The sequence below is a fragment of the Polypterus senegalus genome, chromosome 4 (assembly GCF_016835505.1).
Source record: "Polypterus senegalus isolate Bchr_013 chromosome 4, ASM1683550v1, whole genome shotgun sequence".
Lineage (NCBI taxonomy): Eukaryota > Metazoa > Chordata > Cladistia > Polypteriformes > Polypteridae > Polypterus > Polypterus senegalus.
The window spans coordinates 196,856,776-196,881,264 of NC_053157.1; the positions used below are offsets into that span (position 1 = coordinate 196,856,776).

The 24,489-nt window shown below is 36.9% G+C and overlaps 1 protein-coding gene and 1 non-coding gene across 2 annotated transcripts in view; one reads left to right on the forward strand and one right to left on the reverse strand.

Moving 5' to 3' along the window:
* Window positions 1–5,909: 5,909 nt before the first annotated feature.
* On the reverse strand, window positions 5,910–5,981 carry trnae-cuc. The gene has a single exon. It is a non-coding gene; the product is annotated as a tRNA-Glu (tRNA).
* Window positions 5,982–15,608: 9,627 nt separating this feature from the next.
* mavs (mitochondrial antiviral signaling protein) overlaps window positions 15,609–24,489 on the forward strand; it is a 54,409-nt gene continuing 45,528 nt past the window's right edge. The window contains exon 1 of the mRNA XM_039751826.1: window positions 15,609–15,708. The gene's annotated coding sequence lies outside the window, so the exon portion shown is untranslated. The remainder of the gene's footprint in view (window positions 15,709–24,489) is intronic.

Below are 24,489 nucleotides of genomic sequence, written 5' to 3' on the forward strand. Positions count from 1 at the left end.
CATGATGCTTTAAGTAGAAACAGAAGAGAGAATAGGGGTCAGTATGGATTTTGGAGCCACTGTGAATAATTATTATGAAGAATTGAACATACAGAGTATCAGTATTAAGTTAAAGTGAAGTTATAAAAAGGCCATGTTAAAGTAATGTGTTTTCAGCAGTGTTTTAAAGTGCTCTACTGTATTAGCCTGGCGAATTCCTATTGGCAGGCTATTCCAGATTTTGGGTGCATAACAGCAGAAGGCCGCCTCACCACTTCTTTTTAAGTTTAGCTTTTGGAATTATAAGGAGACATTCATTTGAAGATCTAAGGTTACGATTTGGAATATAACGTCAGGCATTCCGATATATAAGATGGGCGAGATTATTTAAGGCTTTATAAACCATAAGCAGTATTTTAAAGTCAATCCTGAATGACACAGGCAACCAGTGTAGTGACATCAAAACTGGAGAAATGTGTTCGGATTTTCTTTTCCCAGTTAGGATTCTAGCAGCTGCATTCTGCACTCGTTGCAAATGATTTATGTCTTTTTTGGGTAGTCCTGAGAGGAGTGCGTTACAGTAATCTAGTCTACTGAAAACAAAAGCGTGAATTAATTTCTCCGCATCTTTCAATGATATAAGAGATCTAACTTTAGCTATGTTTCTTAAGTGAAAAAATGCTGTCCTAGTGGTCTGATGAATATGCTAATTAAAATTCAGATTACAGTCAGCGGTTACCCCTAAATTTTTACTTCCGTCTTAACTTTTAATCCTAGTGCATTAAGTTTATTTCTGATAACCTCGCTGAATCCATTATTGCCAATTACCAAAATTTCAGTTTTCTCTTTATTTAGTTTGAGAAAATTACTATTCATCCATTCAGAAATACCAGTAAGACATTGTGTTAGTGAATCGAAAGAGTCGGAGTCATCAGGTGCTATAGATAAGTACAGCTGTGTGTCATCAGCATAGCTGTGGTAGCTCACGTTGTAACCTGAGATAATCTGACCTAACGGAAGCATGTAGATTGAGAATAACAGCGGACCCAGGATAGAGCCTTGTGGAACACCATATCGGATATCATGTGTCTTTGACATTTGATTACCACAACTCACAAAGAATTTTCTCCCTGCCAGGTAGGATTCAAACCAATTTAAGACACTGCCAGAGAGGCCCACCCATTGACTAAGGCGATTTCTAAGAATATTGTGATCAATGGTGTCAAATGCAGCACTCAGATCTAAGAGGATGAGAACAGATAAATGGCCTCTGTCTGCATTTACCCAAAGTCATTTACTACTTTAACGAGTGCAGTTTCTGTGCTGTGATTTGTTCTGAAGCCGACTGAAATTTATCAAGAATAGCATGTTTATTGAGGTGGTCATTTAACTGCATAATGACTGCCTTCTCTAGAATTTTACTTAAGAAGGGTAGGTTAGAAATGGGTCTAAAATTTTCAAAGGCAGAGGGGTCAAGATTATGTTTCTTAAGAAGGGGTTTAACTACAGCAGTCTTAAGACAGTCTGGAAAGACCCCCGTATCTAATGACGAATTAACTATGTCCAGAATATTGTCAATTAGAGCGCCTGATATTTCTTTGAACACGTGGTTGGTATTGGATCAAGGGACGAGGTGGAGGGTTTCAGTTGAGAGATTATACTATGTAATTCAGGTAAATCTATCCTGGTGAAAGCATTTAATTTGTTTATAACGGAGTACCGGGCTTTGGAGGTTCTGCAGTGTTGGGGAGATATACTATGTTATCTCTAATATCATTAATTTTTGAGTGAAAAATACAGCAATGTTCTCACAGGTTTCACTGGAAGTATTCTGGGGGCATTCCTTTGTGTTACCTGGGTTTAACAGACGGTCAATTGTTGAAAATAAGACTCTGGGATTACTAGCATTGTTATTTATAATATTAGAGAAATAGCAGCGCCTCTCAAGGCGGACTGTGTTATTGTATTCTGTTATTTTAGCCTTCAATATCTCATAATGGATAGTTAGTTTAGTTTTCCTCCATTTACGCTCAGCTCTACGACATGTTCTTTTTAAATCAGACACTCTTTGGGTCTTCCATGGAATAACAGTACTAGAGGATTTTTTAACTGTCTTTTCAGGTGCAACTATGTCAACAGCAGTTCTTACTTTAGAATTAAAGTTTTCCACTTTACTATTTACATTATCCTCGCTATTATAGCTGGCATTATAAACGGACTGATTGCTTAGAATAGTTGTAAGCTTTAAAGCTGCTGATGAGTCAAAGAAGCGTTTTTTAACAAAATGCTTCTCATGAGCGTTTTCTATCTTTATTTCTATATTAAATAGTAGAAGGAAATGGTCTGATAGACCGATATCAGTGACCTGCTTTATATCAACTTTAAGTCCTTTAGTAATCACTAAGTCTAACGTATGACCTGCTTTATGTGTAGGCTGATTTACGAGCTGCCTCAAATCAAAAGAGTCCAGGAGGTTCATGAATTCCTTTACCTTTTGGTCACACTGATTGTCGACATGAAAGTTAAAGTCGCCGACTATTAAGAGTGCGTCATAGTTTGTAACTAAAATTGACATTAAGTCAGAGAATTCCTCAAGGAAAGACGCGTTATATTTAGGAGGTCTATACACGGATAATACGAGAACGTGAGAATCTCCATGAATAACAACGGCGAGATACTCAAAGGACTTAAATTTACCAAAACTAACATCTTTACATTTTAATCGGCTCGAGTAAATGTTTGCCAAACCGCCCCCCTTTTTCCCCTGGCGGTCGGCACGAGTAAAACTGTAATCCGGAGGCGCAGATTCGATTAAAACTGCCGCCCCATTGGAATTAAGCCATGTTTCATTTAGCGCAATAAAATCAATCTTTTTATCACTAATAAGATCGTTTATAAAAAATGTCTTGTTAGTTAAAGCTCTAACATTTAATAGTGCCATATTTAATGTTTCTGGAGGGCAGAGCTGAATTTTATGCGTGTTATTGGTAATCGGAACAAAAATTAAGTTATTTTTGTTAACGCCGCTCTGTGTGTACTTTTTATGTAATCTACAATCCGTTTTTATAGTCTTAATGCAGTGTTGATCTGAAGTAGTAATTTCAATTAAATTATTGTTTATGCCGCACTGCCTAGATTTTTTACGTGCATTAAGATTTGTTATTAGATTATTAATGATGTGCACTTTAACGGAAGACTCTGTTAAGCCATTATTATGGAGGAATATTTCGGACAAAATGAAATAAATAAATAGATAAATGCGTAAATAAATAAATGTACTGTGAAATGTGAGCATAAATAAATAAATGTATCATGAAATGAAGCCTTAATAAATAAATGTATCGTGAATGATAGCATAAATAAATAAATGTGTCACGAAATATGTTTTTCGTTGCTTATTTATTTATTTCATTTTGTCCGTAACATTCCTGCAAACCGTCGTGAAATACGGCTTGAAATAAAACTGTCACCTTCACTCGTCAAAGTTGAGAGGGTGGGCTCTAACACGCCATCTAGTTTCTGATTGGTGAATCGACAGCACAAGAATGAATTAGAAAATGCTTACTACTGCCGATGAAATGGATTCTGCCGAAGATATTACGTATTTCAGAGAGAATTGAAGATTTATCGGAAGAAATGACAATGTTGGCGGCCCTTTTAGACTCCGATATAGATTAAACTATTTTTGAAATTATCAAAGAACAGGTGGAACGGACTCTACTACACTCCAGTTCAGGTGACTCAGTTCCCTGCTCTGGACGTCCATCCTTTGACATTCCAGCTGAGTCAATAAATATTAGTTGGAGCTGCTTTGAGCATTCCATGTCAAAGTACCTAAACTAATACAGCCGTTGCAGCTTACCGTATATCAAACTGGCTCATTCGCCTTGTGATCGTCTTCTCCGATACACCATATAGATCTGCAATCTGTCGTACTTTTTAACCCGCATAACAGAAGGTGTTCTATTGACTCAGCTGGAATGTCAAAGGATGGACGTCAGAGCAGGGAACTGAGTCACCTGAACTGGAGTGTAGTAGAGTCCGTTCCACCTGTTCTTTGAAAATTTCAAAAATAGTTTAATCTATATCGGAGTCTAAAAGGGCCGCCACCATTGTCATTTCTTCCGATAAATCTTCAATTCTCTCTCTGAAATACGTAATATCTTCGGCAGAATCCATTTCATCGGCAGTAGTAAGCATTTTTCTAATTCATTCTTGTGCTATCGATTCACCAATCAGTAACTAGAGGGCGTGTTAGAGCCCACCCTCTCAACTTTGACGAGTGAAAGTGACAGTTTTATTTCAAGCCGTATTTCATGACGGTTTGCAGGAATGTTACGGACAAAATGAAATAAATAAATAAGCAACGAAAAACATATTTCGTGACACATTTATTTATTTATACTCTCATTTCATGACATATTTATTTATTAAGGCTCTCATTTCATGACACATTTATTTATGTATGCTCACATTTCACAGTACTTTTATTTATTTACGCATTTATTTATTTATTTCATTTTGTCGAAATATTCCTCCATACATTATGTCCTATCAAACCAGTAGCATTACGTAAGGGGTTAGCAGTAGAAGTAGACAGTCAAGATAGACGAATTACCTTAGCGATGTTTTCGGAGAGGACCCGGGCGCCAAATCTATTCGGATGCAGTCCATCCCGCTTGAAGAAGCGCGGCCTTTCCCAAAAAAGATCCCAGTTGTCTATAAACCCGATGTCTTGATTCTCGCAGAAGCCTCTCAGCCAGTTGTTTAAACCCAGCAGACGACTGTAGTATTCATGCGATCGTCTGACGAGAGGTAGTGGACCCGAGATGAAGATTTTTGCGGATGGGGTCCTCTCCTTCGTGTCTTCAACTAGTGCATTTCAAACGTTTTTTTTAATAAAATCCAGAGAGCTCTTGAAATGTTTAGATCATTCATGTTTTACAGTTAGGAAAAGAAAATGCTTTAAGTTGATATTATCCATCCATTCATTTACAAAACCAATTGGCTATATCTCTCACCACTTCACCACCTAATAGCAAATGTGTGGTGAGCATACTGGTGCAAAAATTGCTGCAGATGCATCATCGAGGTCAATACGACACTTTAGTGGTGGCTGAAGTGGCTCCCGTCTTACAATAAAAAGTGATATATAAATGTAAAGAGTTATTATTATCCAGAGAAGGGTAATCGGGAAGTTGGAGCCTACTACAGCAAGCATTTTGCACAAGGCAGGAACAATCCCTGAGAGGGAACCAGTACATTGCATGGTAAATATACAGACACTAGGGCCAATTTAGCATCGTCCACCTACCTATCCTGTATGTTTTTGGACTATGGGAGGAAACTCGCGCCAAATCCTAACCACTAGACCACCAGGGATGTGCAGCCCACTTGCCCTCCTTTTACATTAGGAGGATGAGTTTGTGTGGCAAGCTTGTTGGGATATGTAGGTGATGCAGTGTCTATTCAAAACACGTCACATAGCAAGAAGGTTCCACGAGATTTGAACTTCGGATCGCTGGATTCAGAGTCCAGAGTGCTAACCATTACACCATGGAACCAGAAGATGAGGGGTCACCCTAGGGAGATGCTGGAATGACTACCTTAGGAACTTGCCTTGTAGTGCCTCCTGTTGTTGCCTCACGTACTCATTTGAAAGGTCAGATGTATTAAACACTCGCCAGAGCTTCCAAAAGAAGGCCTGCAAATTTCCTAAGGAGTAAATGTGGAATATATATATATATATATATATATATATATATATATATATATATATATATATACACAGATATATATAAATATATATATACTGTATATACATATACACACATGGTAAACTAATGCACTTTCGCCACACAGAGGCAACAACTGAGGAATCAGTGAGATTTTCAGGCTGGTGATTGAATGACAAGAAAGGGGAGTCACCATTCCCTGACCGGGAATCGAACCCGGGCCATGGCGGTGAGAGCGCCAAATCCTAACCACTAGACCACCAGGGAGGAGATGCCCGCTGAGTGTCCAAAAACGGTTCCCCTGGCCACGTCCCAGGTGCCCCTTTATTCTCTGGACAGCCCAATCTTTCTCTTTGCTTCTGCCCTTACCCCAGTTTCTTCTCTTCTCTTCTCTTCTCTTCTCTTCTCTTGCCAAGCTGCTCGTTCTCTTTCTCTCTCCCATTCCAGATTCTTTACCAGAGCCTGTGAATCACTTGCCCAAAGCTACTGCCAGCTGTCCAGGAGAAGTCCATGGGACACCCCCAACCTACTAGTAAAAGAGCCGCGAGGCCTGCACGCATAGTCACAGCCACATTTCCCCATGCAGCTTACCATAGGAGAACACCAGGCCACCGGCTGGCATTTTATTCGAGTGCAGTCAGGACTTCACTGGGGGGTGGGAGGCCAATATTGCAGATGGTCTCTGAACACCAAACCAGTTGGGACTACCAAACAAACAAGTTGTGAAAACAAGTGAAAATAACTGAACAAAAGTTATAATTATACTCTCAGTCCTGCTTGTGATAAGGGATAAGTTTTATCTGTTCGGTTAAGGGTCAGTGGAAGCCAGTGATCATGGCAGCAGCATTGGCTTTAGCAGCAGGGAGAGAAGATCAAAGAGCTTTCTAAGTGCTGTGTCTGCATCTAAAAACTGTTCAAGGGACCCAGGCGCACAATAAAAGATCAAATCTGTGTTTCTAGTCAGTTTCATGTATGTTGATGGGTTTAGAATTTTAAAATAAATTTTGTTCAATGAAGTGTACAGTTTTTTATATAAAGAAGAAAAAGCAATGCAAAAGCAACATACTGTTTTTGGCGCATTAGATTTTATATGACCCTATATAACATATTTAGCTTTTTTAAGTAATGTAACTAAGTTACTTTTAAAGAGGTAACATTACTAAACCCTTTATACAATATATCAATAACATATATTCTGCTTCAGTACTAGAGAGCGATGTAAGAACAATTGTTTGCTGTCTAATGCATAAATGCATCAATCAATCAATCAATCAACATTTATTTATATAGCACATATTCATACAAAAAAATGTAGCTCAAAGTGCTTTACAAAATGAATAGAGAAATAGAAGACACAATAAAAGATAAACATAAGTCAACATTAATTAATATAGAATAAGATTAAGGTCCGATGGCCAGGGTGGACAGAAAAACAAAAAAACTCCAAAGGCTGGAGAAAAAAATAAAATCTGTAGGGGTTCCAGACCACGAGACCGCCCAGTCCCCTCTGGGTAGTCTACCTAACATAAATCAAACAGTCCTCTTTGTATTTAGGGTTTTCATTGAAGGACTTGATGATGATGGTCACGTAGACTTCTGGCTTTCAGTCCATCAATGTTGGTGCCTCATGATGCTTTAAGTAGAAACAGAAGAGAGAATAGGGGTCAGTATGGATTTTGGAGCCACTGTGAATAGTTATTATGAAGAATTGAACATACAGAGTATCAGTATTAAGTTAAAGTGAAGTTATAAAAGGCCATGTTAAAGTAATGTGTTTTCAGCAGTGTTTTAAAGTGCTCTACTGTATTAGCCTGGCGAATTCCTATTGGCAGGCTATTCCAGATTTTAGGTGCATAACAGCAGAAGGCCGCCTCACCACTTCTTTTAAGTTTAGCTTTTGGAATTATAAGGAGACACTCATTTGAAGATCTAAGGTTACGATTTGGAATATAAGCGTCAGGCATTCCGATATATAAGATGGGCGAGATTATTTAAGGCTTTATAAACCATAAGCAGTATTTTAAAGTCAATCCTGAATGACACAGGCAACCAGTGTAGTGACATCAAAACTGGAGAAATGTGTTGGATTTTCTTTTCCCAGTTAGGATTCTAGCAGCTGCATTCTGCACTCGTTGCAAATGATTTATGTCTTTTTTGGGTAGTCCTGAGAGGAGTGCGTTACAGTAATCTAGTCTACTGAAAACAAAAGCGTGAATTAATTTCTCAGCATCTTTCAATGATATAAGAGGTCTAACTTTAGCTATGTTTCTTAAGTGAAAAAATGCTGTCCTAGTGGTCTGATGAATATGCGATTTAAAATTCAGATTACAGTCAACGGTTACCCCTAAATTTTTTACTTCCGTCTTAACTTTTAATCCTAGTGCATTAAGTTTATTTCTGATAACCTCGCTGAATCCATTATTGCCAATTACCAAAATTTCAGTTTTCTCTTTATTTAGTTTGAGAAAATTACTATTCATCCATTCAGAAATACCAGTAAGACATTGTGTTAGTGAATCGAAAGAGTCGAGTCATCAGGTGCTATAGATAAGTACAGCTGTGTGTCATCAGCATAGCTGTGGTAGCTCACGTTGTAACCTGAGATAATCTGACCTAACGGAAGCATGTAGATTGAGAATAACAGCGGACCCAGGATAGAGCCTTGTGGAACACCATATCGGATATCATGTGTCTTTGAGATTTGATTACCACAACTCACAAAGAATTTTCTCCCTGCCAGGTAGGATTCAAACCAATTTAAGACACTGCCAGAGAGGCCCACCCATTGACTAAGGCGATTTCTAAGAATATTGTGATCAATGGTGTCAAATGCAGCACTCAGATCTAAGAGGATGAGAACAGATAAATGGCCTCTGTCTGCATTTACCCAAAGTCATTTACTACTTTAACGAGTGCAGTTTCTGTGCTGTGATTTGTTCTGAAGCCTGACTGAAATTTATCAAGAATAGCATGTTTATTGAGGTGGTCATTTAACTGCATAATGACTGCCTTCTCTAGAATTTTACTTAAGAAGGGCAGGTTAGAAATGGGTCTAAAATTTTCAAAGGCAGAGGGTCAAGATTATGTTTCTTAAGAAGGGGTTTAACTACAGCAGTCTTAAGACAGTCTGGAAAGACCCCGTATCTAATGAGAATTAACTATGTCCAGAATATTGTCAATTAGAACGCCTGATATTTCTTTGAAAAACCTGGTTGGTATTGGGTCAAGGACGCAGGTGGAGGGTTTCAGTTGAGAGATTATACTATGTAATTCAGGTAAATCTATCCTGGTGAAAGCATTTAATTTGTTTATAACGAGTACCGGGCTTTGGAGGTTCTGCAGTGTTGGGGAGATATACTATGTTATCTCTAATATCATTAATTTTTGAGTGAAAAATACAGCAATGTTCTCACAGGTTTCACTGGAAGTATTCTGGGGGCATTCCTTTGTGTTACCTGGGTTTAACAGACGGTCAATTGTTGAAAATAAGACTCTGGGATTACTAGCATTGTTATTTATAATATTAGAGAAATAGCAGCGCCTCTCAAGGCGGACTGTGTTATTGTATTCTGTTATTTTAGCCTTCAATATCTCATAATGGATAGTTAGTTTAGTTTTCCTCCATTTACGCTCAGCTCTACGACATGTTCTTTTTAAATCAGACACTCTTTGGGTCTTCCATGGAATAACAGTACTAGAGGATTTTTTAACTGTCTTTTCAGGTGCAACTATGTCAACAGCAGTTCTTACTTTAGAATTAAAGTTTTCCACTTTACTATTTACATTATCCTCGCTATTATAGCTGGCATTATAAACGGACTGATTGCTTAGAATAGTTGTAAGCTTTAAAGCTGCTGATGAGTCAAAGAAGCGTTTTTTAACAAAATGCTTCTCATGAGCGTTTTCTATCTTTATTTCTATATTAAATAGTAGAAGGAAATGGTCTGATAGACCGATATCAGTGACCTGCTTTATATCAACTTTAAGTCCTTTAGTAATCACTAAGTCTAACGTATGACCTGCTTTATGTGTAGGCTGATTTACGAGCTGCCTCAAATCAAAAGAGTCCAGGAGGTTCATGAATTCCTTTACCTTTTGGTCACACTGATTGTCGACATGAAAGTTAAAGTCGCCGACTATTAAGAGTGCGTCATAGTTTGTAACTAAAATTGACATTAAGTCAGAGAATTCCTCAAGGAAAGACGCGTTATATTTAGGAGGTCTATACACGGATAATACGAGAACGTGAGAATCTCCATGAATAACAACGGCGAGATACTCAAAGGACTTAAATTTACCAAAACTAACATCTTTACATTTTAATCGGCTCGAGTAAATGTTTGCCAAACCGCCCCTTTTTCCCTGGCGGTCGGCACGAGTAAAACTGTAATCCGGAGGCGCAGATTCGATTAAAACTGCCGCCCCATTGGAATTAAGCCATGTTTCATTTAGCGCAATAAAATCAATCTTTTTATCACTAATAAGATCGTTTATAAAAAATGTCTTGTTAGTTAAAGCTCTAACATTTAATAGTGCCATATTTAATGTTTCTGGAGGGCAGAGCTGAATTTTATGCGTGTTATTGGTAATCGGAACAAAAATTAAGTTATTTTTGTTAACGCCGCTCTGTGTGTACTTTTATGTAATCTACAATCCGTTTTATAGTCTTAATGCAGTGTTGATCTGAAGTAGTAATTTCAATTAAATTATTGTTTATGCCGCACTGCCTAGATTTTTTACGTGCATTAAGATTTGTTATTAGATTATTAATGATGTGCACTTTAACGGAAGACTCTGTTAAGCCATTATTATGGAGGAATATTTCGGACAAAATGAAATAAATAAATAAATAAATGCGTAAATAAATAAATGTACTGTGAAATGTGAGCATAAATAAATAAATGTATCATGAAATGAAGCCTTAATAAATAAATGTATCGTGAAATGATAGCATAAATAAATAAATGTGTCACGAAATATGTTTTTCGTTGCTTATTTATTTATTTCATTTTGATCCGTAACATTCCTGCAAACCGTCGTGAAATACGGCTTGAAATAAAACTGTCACCTTCACTCGTCAAAGTTGAGAGGGTGGGCTCTAACACGCCATCTAGTTTCTGATTGGTGAATCGACAGCACAAGAATGAATTAGAAAAATGCTTACTACTGCCGATGAAATGGATTCTGCCGAAGATACTACGTATTTCAGAGAGAGAATTGAAGATTTATCGGAAGAAATGACAATGTTGGCGGCCCTTTTAGACTCCGATATAGATTAAACTATTTTGAAATTATCAAAGAACAGGTGGAACGGACTCTACTACACTCCAGTTCAGGTGACTCAGTTCCCTGCTCTGGACGTCCATCCTTTGACATTCCAGCTGAGTCAATAAATATTAGTTGGAGCTGCTTTGAGCATTCCATGTCAAGTACCTAAACTAATACAGCCGTTGCAGCTTACCGTATATCAAACTGGCTCATTCGCCTTGTGATCGTCTTCTCCGATACACCATATAGATCTGCAATCTGTCGTACTTTTAAACCGCATAACAGAAGGTGTTCTATTGACTCAGCTGGAATGTCAAAGGATGGACGTCCAGAGCAGGGAACTGAGTCACCTGAACTGGAGTGTAGTAGAGTCCGTTCCACCTGTTCTTTGAAAATTTCAAAAATAGTTTAATCTATATCGGAGTCTAAAAGGGCCGCCACCATTGTCATTTCTTCCGATAAATCTTCAATTCTCTCTCTGAAATACGTAATATCTTCGGCAGAATCCATTTCATCGGCAGTAGTAAGCATTTTCTAATTCATTCTTGTGCTATCGATTCACCAATCAGTAACTAGAGGGCGTGTTAGAGCCCACCCTCTCAACTTTGACGAGTGAAAGTGACAGTTTTATTTCAAGCCGTATTTCATGACGGTTTGCAGGAATGTTACGGACAAAATGAAATAAATAAATAAGCAACGAAAAACATATTTCGTGACACATTTATTTATTTATACTCTCATTTCATGACATATTTATTTATTAAGGCTCTCATTTCATGACACATTTATTTATGTATGCTCACATTTCACAGTACTTTTATTTATTTACGCATTTATTTATTTATTTCATTTTGTCCGAAATATTCCTCCATACATTATGTCCTATCAAACCAGTAGCATTACGTAAGGGGTTAGCAGTAGAAGTAGACAGTCAAGATAGACGAATTACCTTAGCGATGTTTTCGGAGAGGACCCGGGCGCCAAATCTATTCGGATGCAGTCCATCCCGCTTGAAGAAGCGCGGCCTTTCCCAAAAAAGATCCCAGTTGTCTATAAACCCGATGTCTTGATTCTCGCAGAAGCCTCTCAGCCAGTTGTTTAAACCCAGCAGACGACTGTAGTATTCATGCGATCGTCTGACGAGAGGTAGTGGACCCGAGATGAAGATTTTTGCGGATGGGGTCCTCTCCTTCGTGTCTTCAACTAGTGCATTTCAAACGTTTTTTTTAATAAAATCCAGAGAGCTCTTGAAATGTTTAGATCATTCATGTTTTACAGTTAGGAAAAGAAAATGCTTTAAGTTGATATTATCCATCCATTCATTTACAAAACCAATTGGCTATATCTCTCACCACTTCACCACCTAATAGCAAATGTGTGGTGAGCATACTGGTGCAAAAATTGCTGCAGATGCATCATCGAGGTCAATACGACACTTTAGTGGTGGCTGAAGTGGCTCCCGTCTTACAATAAAAAGTGATATATAAATGTAAAGAGTTATTATTATCCAGAGAAGGGTAATCGGGAAGTTGGAGCCTACTACAGCAAGCATTTTGCACAAGGCAGGAACAATCCCTGGAGAGGGAACCAGTACATTGCATGGTAAATATACAGACACTAGGGCCAATTTAGCATCGTCCACCTACCTATCCTGTATGTTTTTGGACTATGGGAGGAAACTCACATAAGCATGGGGAGAACATACAAACTCCACATAGTGAGTACACAAGACTAGAACCCCAGTCTCCCTGTTGTGAGGGAGCAATGCTACCACTGCACTTCCAGGAATCAATAATAAATCAAAACCTTATCTGAAATTTTTTAAAATTTATGGATTGTGACAAAGTCATAGAATATGTTAATTCAAAGGGTATGACCTCACAAAGGACAACCAGTCTGACTGCCAACAAAATGAGTGTCACAAGTGATAAATGACATTCTGATGTATATTTGCAGAAACATAATAAGCTGATTAATGTATTTAGCTATCACCTTATTAATATATTATTGTTTATACAATTATAATATCTGTCCTCTTACTCGGTTTTTAATCAGGAAATTTGTGGAATCTGAATCTGAAAGCTTTGCTTAACACATTCAGCTGCCTTCATATGCAGGAGGCAGTAAAATAGTAATCTTAATTTAACATTCTAATCAAGTTAATAATTTTATTTGAATTCTGAATTAAAAACATACTGCACATGAAATTTAAAGAAATGCTGAGATACTGGCAAATTTGAATATATAATGTAAAAACATACAGGTATAACATAATAAGGTAAGATATAACATAATAAGTAATAATAAAATAAGGTTTAATAATAAGATATATTCAGCACCTATGTAAGAATCCCTGTTGAATTGCAACATTCATACTATAAGAATGAGGCTATGTCAAACTAAAGTTACTCAGAAGTTCTGATAAAATGAATATGACACACATTACATCAGAAAAATGTTATGCTTTAGAAAGAGGCTACATGGGGTAGTGAGTTCCAAAAAATATCTGATCAAACAGCTCCCAAATGACTATTAATCTGTCTCGACTACCACTTCTTCATCGCAGTTCTAACGTAAGCTTTCGTTATCAATGGACAACAGGATTCACTTAAATAGGAGCATTATAAGCTAACTGTACAATACAGATAATAGAAGGGACACAGTGCAAAGATGGCCACTTAATACTAAAAAATGCTAAAGTCTCAAGAGGATAAAAATACAAACCTTCTCTTTAAAAATACAGTGACTATGCTGCAAGAGGAGACAATGTTCATTCCTCAGTAATGGAATGTTACACTGGTAGATTTCCACAATGTGTGTGAATAGCAGCTGTAAGATAACAAGTACAATCCAGAGTAAATTAATGGAATATGAAGCTACTATTTTACCATGATTCAAAGAAAAAAATTGCCAAATGAGACATAATAGCCAGCAACTTGTATAATCAAGTGTCACAGTGAGTAGCACTGTAGGAACCTGGATCCAACATCATGGTTTAAATGCCAAGCCTAATTTTTGCCTTTATGGAGTTGCAATGTTACGCCTAAATCTTTCCCATAAGATGAATTTTTTTCACATATTCATATTTTGTATGTTGGTATAAATATTTCCTTACAACTGACACCTGCACTCCTCCTACAGTACAAAGAAATTCTGTGAGGATTTGTGGCTCTAAATTAGCACAGCATGCATTTACCTATCCTGCAATAGATTGGGATTCATCCATGGCCAGCAACTAACTGATCAAAGGTGATAGGTTTTGAATCACACGACTGCATTCTAGAAAATCTTGGGTGAGTAAATATAATTATATTCTAATTTAAAAAGAATTCTAGAAAGATCTATTATTACAATGGTGTTCATAATTTTCAATATAAATTTACGTAAACCTATCACACACAGGCAGTCATATTTTAGAGTTGCCAATTAAACTAACAAGCAAATGTTTAAAAGGAAGTTAAGAATATCCAGAGTAAAACCAAAGACACAAGAAGTTTGTACAGCCTGCATGAGGGTAACGGCTGTGCCTGGATTTGGACATTGGTGTAGTAATATAGCAAGCACAAACGACAGCATCACTGTGGATGAATGACTAAATTATTGCTACCGTTAACTGAAACTTACAATCTGACAGATAATACAACAGCACAATACCAATAGCAGAAAATCCACTCCGGCCTAGCTTGCCAGTGTGAATGGTGATGTTGAATGAGGGGAAGCCGGTAAAGTGTACACTTGTATTTTTGAATAAGATCATAACCACGAGCAGTTCTTCTGGCATAAGTAATTCTCAGTTTGTTCATTTTCTTAGTATCTTCCCATCAGAATTGCACAGGTTCAATGTGAATCACATAAAAAGATTTTGATATTTGGATACAGACCAGTTTTCTAAATGATATTCATTTTTCATCCATCCATTATCCAACCCGCTATATTCTAGCCACAGGGTCACGTGGGTCTGCTGGTACCAATCCCAGTGCGCAAGGCAGGAAACAAACCCTGGGCAGGGTGCCAGCCCACCGCAGGACACACACACACCAAGCACAATTTGGAATCGCCAATGCACCCAACCTGCAGGTCTTTGGGAGGAAAGCCACGCAGACACGGGGAGAATATGCAAACTCCACGCAGGGAGGAGGAAAGCGAACCCGGGTTTCCTAACTGCGAGGCGGCAGCGCTACCCACTGCGCCACCCGACATGCATTTGGTTATTAATTATTATTAATGCAGTACGTTTCTGCATTGTAGGTTATTTTGCTTTCTATATTTCCTGCTTGTAGGTGGACTGATATTCCAACTTAATGCCTTTGATTTTTTTTTTTTCGGAAGTGACAAAACAAATGTAAATTTCAATGTACTGACTACAAACACTACATAATACTTACGCATAAATGTCAATTCATGTGCAAATAAAATAAACTAGTTTGAATAAAATGTTTCGGTCTAACAAAGAGTATCACATTTAAGAAGTCTGGTATTCTGGATGTTTTTCTTACTTTCAGAACAAAATTTGAAACAACTGTGGTTCACTGCCTTCAAATGCCGACAAGCTTTAGTAAAACTGTTTGATCTTCAGACTGCTTATCCATTGCAAAGCTGACAGGATGCTCGAATATACAGGAAGCAAAAACGGGGGCGGGACAACAAATTCGAAAGTGAAACAACGCGCGCCCTGTTCGCTCGCTGTACGTGCCCTTCGGAAAACATTAAACTTCTGCAGTGGCAGGTAAGAAAATAAGGCCGCCGTTTGTTATCTGACGCGTTTGAGACTCCTCACTGGTTTACAGAAAAGGCACAAAATGACTCCAGCTGGGCGACGGGCTTGAATTCCCGGTTTAGCCATGAGACGCTGCCACATTTCGCAAGAGTGACGTTCCTGTTTTTCCGTCTAGCCTTATGCTTACACTTTATTGTAATACCTTCAACAAAACAATAAAAAATGTACATCAGTCCATATTGATTTCCAGTGCCAAGACCTTGAGAGTAACTGTGTGTGTTGTTTTTATTGTTCGTAAATATACATCGTTGCAACCAAACATGCTGAAATGTGTTTGGTTGGTTTGCAGTAAAAAAAAAAAAAAACACACACACATACACGTCCTGTCCTGTCCTGTTTAGACGTTTATAAAAAGAGACAATGTATGTTTCATAAAAAAACACATTTTTATTAAAAATGAATTTTCGATTTATAATAAACTTGAGACCAAGTAGTCCGCGTATTGTTACGCCTGCAAATTTGCAATTGTTATATTTCGGGAATTGCCTCTTGAAAGGTCTTCCTGTTGCAATTAGGCATGACATAAATGTAATTATCCACACGTCTCTCAGTCCTTTGAATGTGATTGTTGCTTAGCAGCGCACAGGAACCACTGGTAACGTTTAGGCTTCAGATTTTACGACAGGTAAGAACGGGCGTGGGCATTCAGACTGAGATTTTACGGAAAGTATGGCAAAGTGGCAAGAGCGAGCACTCCTCCCAGCATCTGTGGAATTCGAATGATCTCTGTATGTGTCTTTTTTATATTATTTAAAGAAAATTACATTCCATACGATCAACTTTCACAACGAAGAAAAAACATTTTTTTGTTATTCCTGCTCTCCAGTTTTCTTCTCACATCCACTCTGTATCACCAATGTGATGGACTATCCCTACACAGACCTGTCAAAGTTGTTTTTTGTCTTAATCCAGAAAATGTTTTAATCGTTCAAGACCCGTTGTTGGGTTTGTATCAACTCAGAAATGAATGGACTCATTCTTTTTTCCCCCCAGAGTGACCAGTGTATTAAAAATAGTATTGAATTGTTAGCACTGCTGCTTCACGGGTTGAACATTCTGGGTTCTAGACCTGCATCCAGTTAGCAGTGTGCACATACTCCTGATAACTGGATGGGTTCTGCTCCATGTACTCCACTTTTCTTCTCACATGGCATAAGTTGTATGAGGTAGATTAACTGGCAGTACTAAATTAACAAAGTGTGGGTCTATGCATTAAGTGTACACTGCCTGGCATATGCAGTGGGTTTGAAAATGTTATGTTTACTGTGCAGTATATAAAAGGGAAGTATATAAAGTATAATGGAAGTATATTTGTTTTACAGTTAGTTTTTCAACATCCCAAAGATAATGGACACCTCATAATTTAATTACAGATCACATGCACTAGAACATATCCCAAAACCATAGCAGCACATGCAGGAACCAACTCTGGATTGAGTGGGAGTCAACCATAAGGTACATCAATGTATACACCCACACTGGACCTTTTACATTTGCCAGTTACCCTAACAAACATGTCTTTTTGATTTGAGAGAAAAACCAACTACACTCTCTGAAAATCCCACATAGATACAGGGAGAATGTGCCAACTCCATGCAGACCTTCATTAGCAGACAAGGGGGACAGACAGTTGCCCTTCAGTCTCGCAGCCCCCTTGTAACTGTACTTAACTGTAGTTAACTTTTCCACTTGAATGAAAGTTCAAATCCCAGCTGCAGTGTTTTGTGTTACCCTAATCAAATCAAGTAGTCTGCATGTGTGGCTGCTGTAAGAAATGTTATACATTAAACATCTTAAAAAAGTACAGTATTTGCCATTAATTGAAAATCAAAGGTTAATTTAAACATTTCAGTGACTCAGTTGAGTTGGATGTGTGTGCAAAATTATGTGCAAATTAGACCAATGGTGTAAAATTGTATAAAGAACACAAACACACACACACTGAGCTTTATATATTGGATGCAGTGTTTACTGACTGATTCACACATTCATTAACAAAAGCACTATTTCCCGTTTAGTTAAAAATCTAAAATTTGGCAGGATGGCACATATTGGGCACTAGATAGATGCGATGGAAGGACATTTCAATATATGAATATTTAGGGGTAAAGCCATCCCCACATTAGAAAAGCTAAATACCCAGATATCTCAAAAATGTTTTGACTGCTTTGATTGTAACTTAGTGAATGGCAGAATTTTTTTTCTAATTAAGTGGTTTTTGTTTGTTGTTAATAATGCTATAGCCAATGGGGCATTTTAATGCACTGTGTCCCCTTTTCGCCCCAGCACGGAAAAGTGATTGCACAGCGAAAAAATGGGTGTGCTGGCTTGTAAAAGTTGAAGACCATTAGTGGAAGCAAAAATTTGTTGAAGTTCAAATAAGACGTGCTTAGCAAGTGTGCTATAAATAAAGCATGTGCACGCCAGGTTCTGTGGCTGTAAGTTTCAGTAGAAGTCCATTTCTTTCTCATCCACAAAAATGTATGCAAAATATTCTGAACTTGGATGAAAAAATCACAGTATGTGCTAGGAATCATGTGATAAAAGTGTGTAGGTCTTTCATGCATCGTTTAGATATAAGTGGCAAAAATCAGGCGCATAAAGCATATAATAAGGAGAATTTGCAAGATAAGATTAAAATGTTCATAAAGGTCAGATAAAACAACAAAAGGAACTCAAATAGGTATGAGTCCAGACCAGAATTCCTCCCAATGTCATTACAGAAAGTACTGTTCTGGTGACTCTTCCCCTTCACCTTTGTTCTATGTAGACTCCTCTCTGATATGCTTCCTATCTCCGTGTTCTTCTAATCATCCAGCCCAAATGTTGATTGTCCATTCCACTACATAAAGCATTTATAGCCAATTGCACTCATTCATCCCCATTGCTGTATTGCAGCAGATCCAAACTCATGCTGATGATCTCCAGCTCTTCATGCTCCTTGAGTCCCTCCAGCTCTACACACTCTTCACACTTTGTACATCCTTCATGTACATGCTTTGCTCTGTGCGCCCTTTTATATTCCCAAGGCTCTGCACACTTTACAGATACGTCCTGATCTTCCCTTTTCCTGTACACCTAGTTGAATCTAGTTTTTTTATATCTTATTTAAAAATGTGAAATTGTGTGCCTCTGAGCACTAATTCTCTCCTTTGTGACATCAGAGGCTAATTTTAAAGCTTATTAGTTGAATGTGAATCTCAAAACCCCAAAGATAACAGATCAACCTGCTTCTATATATCTTTATTAATGTGGCAAATCAGACCCAATTAAAGACAACAACTTGCCTCTACATGCAATACAATAGTAACTAAATGGAAGGAGGTTTGACTTGAGACTAAATAACTTTTAAAAATGCATAATTGAAATAGGGTATTAATTGAAGTAATGGATGTGAATGCAAATCATACCAATAGGTAAAACTGCAATATATAATAGGTTTTACTTGCCAAAAAAAATTACACTTGAAAAACTGTGTTTTACATTCATCCATCCATTATCCAACCCGCTATATCCTAACTACAGGGTCACAGGCCCAGCCAACACAGGGCGCAAGGCAGGAAACAAACCCCGGGCAGGGCGCCAGCCCACCGCAGGGTGCGCACTCACACACAATAGGGGCAATTTAGAATTGCCAATGCACCTAACCTGCATGTCTTTGGACTGTGGGAGGAAACTGGAAACCCACGCAGACACTCCATGCAGGGAGGACCCGGGAAGTGAACCCAGGTCTCCTAACTGCGAGACGGCAGCGCTACCCACTGTGCATGTGTTTGTATTTAAAAATGCAAAATAAGATCGTTGTTAGTTGAAATGTAAAAAAGGGTTGTAAGGTTTTCTATCCACCATGTAATCATAGGCTGCTTTAGGTGAACTTATATTGTGTAGATTGATAAATATGTGAAAGGCACTATATAATAGATACATAGATAGACAGGAATTTATTCGTCCCCATGTGGAAATTTGGCTTTTTACAGAAACTCCTTAAATGCAAAAATAGGTAGATAAATAAATAAATATACACATACACTTTGGTCTGAATATGCACCAGAATTACTAAAAAGGTAGAAAATTAAAAAGAAAGAAAACTTGTGACTTGGCAGTCAGAGTTAGGGATTATGCAGACATATTGCTGTTGGTTTAAAGGAGCACCTATAGTGTTTCTTCACTTGCGTCTGCTGAATAATTTGTTGGCTCAAACCCCTCAATGTTAGTGTGTCAGAGAGAGGATATGCAGCATTTTTCATAATGGCACTCCAGGCATCTGGGAAAACAAATATCGTCAGCTATTGCTGTGCATTTTTACTGTTCAGTAAAACTGTTGTCCATTCATGCAATGAATGACACTGATTTATATCATAAACACAATTATAAATAACAGTATGGCTTTTTTTAAAAATACCTTCCCACCAAAATTTAAAGCAATGATATGTTAATATGATGCAAAATTATTAATGATGTAAATGTAACATAAGTTTCACAAATATATTATATAGGTACCCTCATAATCAAAAAGGCACTTGAAACCGCGAACCTAACCTTTACAAAGCAAAGTCCACGGGACAGGACCATTGCCTTGAAATTGGGAGTTTTAATTCTTATAATATCTGCATTATACTTGTCTGAAAATTCAGAACACAGTCAGATGAAACCAAAAGAACTAGATAATTGAATTTTACTTTTTCTTGAGTAAACAACATGTCTACATACAAGAGACTGTAACACTCATAATGAATGAAGGAATAAATTAAGGAAACACTTCTAAACATATGCACACATTTGTAAAAAAAAAAAGGTCGGGGGAAATCAATTCAGAACAGTGAATCATATACTGTACACTGTAGCATATTCAGTAAATGACACTAGAAAATATAAATATATACAAATCCTACCCTAAATGCAGTAAATTACAATCATGTGATTTGTAGTAATTGAATTTTGCAAAAAGCCACAAAAAATAAGAAAATGTGCCACTTAAAATCTGTTAAAACTCTGAAACACTCTGTATGGAAGTGTAATCTTCAAAACTCTCCCTGTTACATAAAAAATACACAGTATATTTTACTTTTCACACTCCTTTCATCCTGTTAATGTTAACTGTGGATTCTGTGTTGTCCTGGTATGAGGAAGTGTGCTCATTACGGCTGTCAGATTGAATTTCATTATTCAAATATAATTTGAATGTACTATTTAAAAACAATTATTCAAAGGTGAACCTCAAATGTAAAAGAACAGTTGTTCATTTCTCCTTGCAATAATTACAGAGTCAAGTTACTACAATGCAGGAATGTAGACTAAAAAAATTACTTGTCAAAAATGGCCCACAAAATAAAACATTTAGGAGGCAAATTGCTTTTTTATTTTCCAAGTTACAGAAACAAAGTAGTTAACATAAAAAAAAATTACTCTGCCGCCTGTTCTGTGCCTGTAAGGTGTGTTCAGTTCTTTTATAGCTTGATTGATCCATTGTGACTAACCTCTGACTGCTCATGGGTCTCTTTCTCAAACTTTAAACTTTGTACATTGTTAGAATATCAAGACTATATTCAACTAGCAAAATACCTGCGCTTCGCAGCGGAGAAGTAGTGTGTTAAAGAAGTAATGAAAAAGAAAAGGAAACATTTTAATAATAACGTAATATGATTGACAATGTAATATATATATATATATACACACACATACATATCTACATATATACACACACACACATACATATCTACATATATACACACACACATATCTATCTATCTATCTATCTCTATCTATCTGTCTTATCTATCTATCTATATATATATATATCTATATCTATATATGTCTATATCTATCTATATGTATCTATCTATCTATCTATCTATCTATCTATCTATCTATCTATCTATCTATCTATCTATCTATCTATGTATATGTATATCTATATCTATATATCTTTTGGGGTGCGAGCAGCTGTTGCTGGGGGTGCCAGAATCCATCGAGGAAGAAAAATTAAAAACATTATTTGTACAAAATCTTAATTTATCTATCAATTCCTAAATAATTAAATGGGCAGGCTATTTCGTATCAGTGCAATACACTGCTTGTTAAAACGGATGACTCTTGCTCTTACGTGCACTTAGTGCTGCGTGGGTATTATGAACTATCGTATCTGTTCAAGTTCTATTTAAATTTTAAATATAAGTATATTTTTATTTGGTCGACAGAAATATGTTTAGTAGGAATGTAAGTTAAATTTAGTCATCATTGCATACATTTTTCTTCATCGTAGAAATTTAAAGACTAAATTCAACTTCCATTCCTACCAAAGATATTTCTGGTGACTAAATAGAACCTACTTATATCCAAATTCGAGCTATTGAGCTGTCGCCTGCCTGCCTGCCTGAATAAGTCACCCTCGCTTCGCTCTTACTTTTTTACCGTTCATTTAATCATGGCTAGTCGCGGAAAAATTATAACATGGAAGGAGGATTACACTGAGTATGGCTTTACCAAAACAATTATTGATGGCGAATAAAGTATCCATTATTCATAAAGCATCAATTGGTAATCTGTTTTTCTGTGTTAACCTCATATTTTTTCATACTTCTTCTCAAACCAAGGGGGTGCGAGGGTAAAATGAATCGGGAAGTGCTGATATATATATATATATATATATATATATATATATATATATATGTGTGTGTGTGTGTGTGTGTGTGTGTGTATATATATATATATAATATATATATATATATTAGCAAAATACCAGCATGCAGCGAGAAGTAGTGTGTTAAAGAAGCAATGAAAAAGAAAAGGAAACATTTTCAAAATAACGTAACATGATTGTCAATGTAATTGTTTTGTCATTGTGTGAGTGATGAGTGTTGCTGTCATATATACAGGTATATATATATATATACACACACACATATAAACATATATATATATATATACATATCTATACATATATACATATACACATATACACATATATACACACACACATATATACATACATATATATACACATACATCCACATATATATACATATATATATATACAAATCTACATATACACACATACATACACACACATATATACACACAAATACATATATATATACATACAAACATATATATAAACATTATATATATATATATACTGTACAGTCTTTGGGGTGCGAGCAACTGTTGCTGGGGGTGCCAGAATCCATGAATGAAGAAAAATGAAAAACATTATTTGTACAAAATCTTAATTTATTTATCCATTCCTAAATAATTAAATGGGTAGGCTATTTCGTATCAGTGCAATACGCTGTTTGTTAAAACGGATGACTCCCGCTCTTACGGCAAGTCTGCGTGGATATTATGAACTATCGTTTCTGTTCAAGTTCTATTTAAATTTTAAATAGAAGGAATTTTTATTTAGTCAACAGAATATTATTCCGGAATAAATCAACTCAAACCTTAAATAACTTATAATATTTTGCTCTCCATAAAAATATATCCTGTCTAATTTATACAAGTTAGAAATAAAGTAAACGTTAAAAGAACAAGCATTCAAATTTCTTTACTCTTATGTAATTTTATATAAAAAATAAACTTAAATTTTAAATATCCCAAAAGATTTTGCTCTCCATAAAAATATATCCTGTCAAAATTATACAAATTCAAATATGAACATGGTGCATAACAAAACCTCGAAATATAAATAAAATTTGTTCTTTTCAGCAGTAACAAATCAAATCATTCAGTTGTCTTTGCTCTTATGTCATTTTATCAGATTTGGACGCGTGGCATCTTTTTTTGGCAAGAAGTTCGTTTATGTTTGGTGTGAGGTTCTGTGTTGTGGAGATTCTCAGGATGGACTGCAGGTGCTCATCAGTGAGGCGACTCCTGTGTGCTGTTTTGTTAGTCTTCATGACTGAGAAGAGCTTCTCACACAGATATGTGCTACCAAACATGCACAAGGTTCGAGCCGCATGTAGACGGAGCTGGAGCATTTGTGCGGGAATGGAGTGAATAAACTGTGCGTGCCCTGCAGTATCGTACTTTGCCTTCAGTGTGCCATTACACTGCAGCTCAATCACCTCCATCTGAATCTGCACAGGTGCAGTTTCCACATCGACGGCAAATGGGTTGCGAAACAACTCCAAATTCTTTTTTTGTTCTTCAAAGTCACCAAAGCGCCATGCGAACTCATTGCGCAGTGCGCTCAGTTTATCAGCAAAATGCGTATTTGGGAACATTGTTTTGCCGACTTGGTTCAACATTACTTGGCAACAGGGAAAGTGGGGCAAGTTGCACTGGTGCATTTGTGTCTCCCATAAAAGTAGCTTCACTTGAAATCACTTTGTGATTTTGCATGGGTAAAAACGTCCACTGAAGTGTCAGATTCTTCTTTAACTCTTCTGCTTTCTGTATCTTGTGCATAGCAGTCAGGTCTTTCAGGTTATCTTGATGTTTTGTCTCATACTGATGTCTTAGATTAAATTCTGTAATTACAGCCACATTAGCTCCACAAATGAGACACACGGGTTTACCGGCAATGTCAGTAAACATATACTCAGCCTCCCATCAGTTTTTAAAGGCTCTATGTTCAGAATCACCTTTCTCTTCGGCATCGTGTGGGCTAGCTTCGCAATAACTTGCAGCATTATAAGCTAGACTTGATTAACGCGGTAAGTGTTCGGCAAGGCAGCTGAATCGCTGCATTATGGGATCTGTAATTTATTGTGTTACCAGCACTTCATGTCC